The sequence below is a fragment of the Furipterus horrens genome, unplaced genomic scaffold (genome assembly GCF_987537825.1).
Source record: "Furipterus horrens unplaced genomic scaffold, mFurHor1.1.pri manual_scaffold_5, whole genome shotgun sequence".
Lineage (NCBI taxonomy): Eukaryota > Metazoa > Chordata > Mammalia > Chiroptera > Furipteridae > Furipterus > Furipterus horrens.
The window spans coordinates 19,914,001-19,920,000 of record NW_028327175.1 but is presented as its reverse complement, the minus strand read 5'-3'; the positions used below and the strand labels follow the sequence as shown (position 1 = coordinate 19,920,000).

Here is a 6,000-nt window from a genome sequence, read left to right as displayed (position 1 = left end):
AAATAAATTCTTAAAATGACTGATATGAAGCATAAAATAAATGTCTGCAACCTAAGGAAAGGAAGGGATGGAGTTACTGCAGTAAATGCATCCTGACTTCCCATTGTATGTAAAGTACAGAGGATTCAATTTGGGGAAAGGTGGTTCTGTTCTTTGCTTATCTGGGCTTTGCACCTCAAGGGGGAGAACAATAGACAAAGAAGAAGGATCCCCGGTGCAGAGTGCTGATAACAGAAATTCAAGATGCAATGAGGCACATAGGAGGGGTTCATAGCCTTACCACCTCAGTTCAGAGGAGAACAAACAGTAAGTCAGAAAAGTAGGGAGTTTTCTCCAAATCTTTCTATTGTTAAAATAAAGACTCCTACCATATGCTATGAGACTCTGTATAAGTAACATCTTGTTTTTAAAAAAAAGGGTTGCAGGGTTGTTCAAACTTTTACATTTTTCAATAACAAAAGAGCTATAATTTTATAATGAGTATAAATGCAGACATTTTAGAAATGTATTTTCTAGCCAAATGCACTGGGTTACTGAAATCCTATGAGTGAAATGTGGTAATTTCTATGCTTCAGGAAGTTTTCTCATGATGTGGTCTCAGCATTAAAGGAGTGAAACAGGCAAGGTATATTAAACAATCAAATCTCTTGTCCAAGATGTGGTTTCTCCACTATTATTTAGATACATGTTTGAACTTTTTCACAGCAATTTCCTAGCTCATGGTTTTCTATTATCTCAATTTTACCAGATATAGAAAGAATTAAAATCTTCTAAAATGCTGCAGAAGTGTTATTCACAGAGAAACAGACACCGATGTTTCAGATGAGTCAGTTACATAAAATCTCTTATTTCTGTGTGTTTTAGAAAAGATGGGTTCTCTATAAACAGCAATTTTGATATGCTCTGAATAAAAATACTACTTAAATGTTGATGGTTATTTGAAAAAGAGATAATGTCTCTGCAAGAATTTTAATTCAATAATAATGATTATTACTGTATTATTATTTATTATTATTATGTATGACTATTCTTCTGCAGGCAAAATTAACAAGAATGGGTATTGAAACCTGAGAATGAAGAAAAAGAGAAATACTTAGAGTCAGGTAAATCACTTCCTAAAGTAGCAAGAATCACAGTCAACTTCACACCCACTATGACAGCCCCCACCTATGCCCATGCTATTCCTTTGTCTAAAGCTCTGGATGTTCCATTTGCAGTACTTACCACAATTTGCAATTATAAATGTGTGTGTGATGGTTTGATTAATAACATTGCCCTTCCTAGCTTCTATGAATGTTAGGATCATGAATATTTTCCTACTTATCTGGCACACTGTAAATTCTCAATATATATTTAAATAAAATTGCTTAAGAAAGTATTAGAAAATAATTTCATAAGTTAAGAGAATTCTGATTATATCTCAAAAGTGAAAATGTTCACATTTTTTCTGTACTACAAGGAAAAATTATGTGATGTCTAGTATGTCTCCAAGTGCCTGGGGAGAGAAAATACTGCACTAGGAACCATACAGATGCATGACCTACAGCAGAGATCCCACAATAAGATCCCTGCTCTCTCTAGCTTCATGACAGTAATGTATAAAGGACAATTTTCTTGTATTACTCTTCTACATAGAAAGCATATTATTACTTGCATATAAGGCAAAGACTGGCTAATATAAAGTCAGCCTTAGATAAAATCAAAATTTCACAGTTGCAAACTATTTTACTGTAACTTTTGAGGAACTGTTCAGGGAAAAATTTAAGTCAATTGTGTGTTTTCCAAATAGGTAAGAAAATTGTGTTATAAAAATTTAAAACATGTTATTAAAATTATATTGGAGGCTGAACATTACTCTTGATATAGGTAACTTTTATAATCTATTTAACATTTTTTGTTCTGAATAAGCAAATGATACCAGATAGTTATTCTAAACTTCCCATATCTGCTTACATATAATTATCCACCAGCATTTCAGTCCCTGGTAAGACTGCAATCTGAGCACTTGAAAAGGCTGGGCTTTTTACTCTATAAGTGTTCTGAATCTTGTGGAAAATTGGAATGATTTGGAATTGCAGTGTTTTTTCTTCGGTGGTCAATGAACTAGCCAAGTAGAAGAATAAGTAGAAAGACCATGTTATTAGTCATCAGCAGATCAAGGATAAGGATTCAATTTATATAAATTATTAGAAGCATTAACCTTGGGTAAGTTAATTTTTCTGGCCTTAGTCATATTATATGACATAATATTAACTGCCCTACAAACATTCAATCTTCTGGAGAGAAGTAAGGAACATGAAGTATGCTAACTGTGAAAACCATTAAGGAGCTGCATAATATCCAAGGTTTCATTATTGAATACAAGGAGAACAGCAAATGCAATAAAGGTAAAATGTGTCTAAAACTCAATTACCAACAGAAAATCAGAAAACTGGATGGTCAGCCATCAGGTGTTATAGATTTGACCTCAATTTAGAACTAAATATTGATTTAAAAAAGGTTTAATTTGTGAAATGCTTTACTTCTTTTATTTTTGTATTTAAAACATAATTACCCCTATATACAATACAGAAGATTCTAAAAATCTCATTCTATGAAACATTATGAAAAATTAAGCTCTTTCAGATAGTCTAAAAGGAAACTTCACTATATGAGTATTTATGATACCCGTTAAACTACGCAGATGCCAGCTGCCACACTTTATTAAGATTATAAGAATCCCCTTTTGGATTCTCAGAAATCCATTGTTTGATTCTGAGTATCTACCACTCCTCTCAATTAAAGTAAAAAAAAAAAAACAAACAAACTAGAAATAACTGCCTAGCATTGTCCGGTAAGGCCATTAACTGGATACTATTACTCATAAGTAGAAAATTAAAAAAATAGAAACACAGTACATTAAATGGTATGATCGGTGCACTGAACTAATAATGGGTATGTTTTTTACTCTGGTTTACTGTTTATTAGTTGAGGCATTGCACTTACAGGAGAAAAAGATCAGTTTTTGAGCTTTGGTTTACTACTCCAAACTGCACCTGTTGCTTATGCTGATTGATTGCTAAGGATCATGGAACATTCTGCAGATGAGAGCATTAAAGAATTACATTTTGGTATATCTAGGGACTATAGGCAGAATCACTGGACAATAACAGGATTTCTTTCCAATATGGTATGATAATGATGGTGTGATGACGATCGTATTATGAGCTGGTCCAAGATAGAACCTTGTCAAAACTCAAGCAATGAGAGACTTTCAGAAAGTCATATGTGGGAAACATTTTCTCTAGTGGGGAGTCACTTATGGAAAGATAGAGAAATGGAGTTCTGTTGTTGGATTCGGCCTGTAGATATTCTCTGTTGAGTTATTTTAGAATAATTACTATGTGCAGATTTTTAGAGCCATGACATTGCTAATGAGCCTCCTGTATACAGGGCATATTTCCTTGTCATCTGGAAAAAGAAAGTATTATTAGCTTTTGGGGGCTGTAAAATTTAATCAAGCTTCAATTGATATTTTAAAGCCCTATAAAATTTCTCTTAATCAAGATTCCACATAAAAAATCATAATAGATTTTTCTAAACCACTGTCTCCCAGACAGATATACCAAAGGACAGCTTTGAGACTAACTCATTGCCTTGATTTAATGTAGCTATTTTTCCTAATTCAAGATAATTTTATTTTTGATTACTTAGAAAATGAATATTGAATTTAGAGAGTATTAAATGAAAAATTAATATTTATCTATAATCCTCACCTGTATTTTCTTTTTTTTTTTTTTTTTGTTATAAACTATAAAATTGAGGATGGAGTGAACTGAGAGTCCAAAAAACCTGAATTTGTGAAAGTGGATCAACACAAATAATTCATATATTTACACAGACATAAAATATGAAAATGCCTCCAAACCATGAGCTTAAAAATCAAAACCCAGTGTGGCAGACAAAAATAATGCTTTTTCTCTCTTCTCAAAATGCTCACATCCTAATCCCTGGAATGTGTTACCTTGATACCCTACCTAATACCTGAATGTGTTACCTTACTTGGAAAAAATGCTGTTTTGTAGATGTGATTAAATTAAGTATTTTGAGATGGAGAAATCATCCTAGATTATCAGAGTGGAATCAAAGTTAACAGGAGGTTCCTAAAGAGAGCCAAAGATAAAGCTTGGTCATGGAAGAGTAGAGCCAGGATGATATAATCTGAGAAAGAGCACAGGCTACTGATGGCTTGAAGACCAATGACCACTGCCATAAGGCACAGAATGCCGGCCACTCCTAAAAAAGCTAGAAAGTGCAGGAAAACAGACACCCCACCACCCAGAGCTTCTGGATGAAACGTTGTCCACCCAGGATCTTGGTTTAGATTCACGTCAGACTTCTTACCTACAAAACTGTGAAACAGTAATTTTGCATTGTTTTAAGCCATCAGCTTTGTTGTCGTTTGTAACTGCAGCCATAGGAAATGAATGCACTCCACTCCTTCACTGTGATTAGGAGGCAAGCCTCCATGATGTAATTATAAAGGCACGCCTAGACAGAATTTCAAAATTATAAACAATGCTGAGGAACTCTTGGCTGTTGACCAGTTCAAATAGTGTATAGAGTTACTCTGAATTGAGAAAAAAAGAATCTGGATAATTATAAATTTGAATGGTTTAAATTTTTTTACAATATATTACCTATTTAATAAAGATGTTTACAACCTCATGACAATTTAGCAAATAGTTAAACTAAAAGCAATCCAACAGTGCAGCAGTTCTGGGAAGGTGGAAAGAGCCCCAAACCCTGAATTCAAACATTTCCTTCCTCACCTCTCCCGGGTTACTCTCTTTATAAGCTTGGAAAGACCATTTAACTTTCCTAGTGCTGATTTTCTTAAATCTGTAACATGGGAATATTATGCTTAAGAATCAATAGCTAAAACATGTGTGAAAAGCATCATGAAAGAGTGCCACGTTATTGAAAGATGCTAAACACACAGTGTGAGGCATTTTTACACTAAATCTGATACACAAAATCTTCCAAACTCAAAAAATGTTTCCTCATTGTTCACTCTCACTTACTTTTTCTTTTACTTTCGGAGGTAGAAAATTGCCTTCATCTTGGGAATAGTTTCCAGAAATCACAGACCATCTCATCATTGATGTCAGGTTTTTTCAAAAAGGTGGCAGAAATCCACTTGATTAAATATTGGCAACCTAGCTGCTCAGATGTATACGCAAAGAACTGATATCTTGGGGTCTCTTTAGGAACAGCTGCTGCTCCCCACAGCCCCTTCCTAACTCTTTTCTGGCACCTCCCCAACAACTTTACGCCTAAATCCAGAAAACATGTACTATTCAGACACAGTCCACAGATCTTTCTGCTCAAAATGCCCAACCTTTAAGCAACCCAATCCAATCCTTTTGTCTATATATTATATGTGAGTAACAATTGAATTTTGAACTCTAAGTGTAAAGACTTGGGAGAAGTGTCTCTTCAGAGCTAGAGAAGAGGTTAATAAAGGGTACAGGAGGCCAAATATGCGGTGACAAAAGGAGATTTGACTTTGGATGGTGGACATACAATGCAATATACAGATGTTGTATCATAGAATTGTCATTTGAAACCTATATAATTTTAATTACCAATGTCACTCCAATAATTCAATGAAATAATAAAAAAAATTAAATATAATGGGAAAATCCTAATAAAGGAGAAAATCTTTAATAAAAATATAATATATATAAAGACTCCTCATACTCTTTGCCCCAGCTATTCATCAAACTTTTATTCAGTACATCTTTATGCCATGTAAGTAGAAGAGATTCAAGGTTGAATTCCTGCTACATGTAGAAGCTTGTATTCACTTCCAGTTTTTAACTGCCCCTATGTGTTACTGACTTCCAAATCTCTAAGTCTAACCACTTCTTCCAGGTAAGTTAGTACATATACATTGAATTTCTGACTGGTCATCATCAAAACCCAAGATAGCTAAATTATTCTCATCATCTCATTCAT

The 6,000-nt window shown here is 33.9% G+C and overlaps 1 protein-coding gene across 1 annotated transcript in view; it reads right to left on the bottom strand.

Moving 5' to 3' along the window:
- Window positions 1-6,000, bottom strand: part of CDH12 (cadherin 12) — a 231,730-nt gene that overhangs the window by 202,338 nt on the left and 23,392 nt on the right. The gene's annotated exons all lie outside the window — the stretch shown is intronic.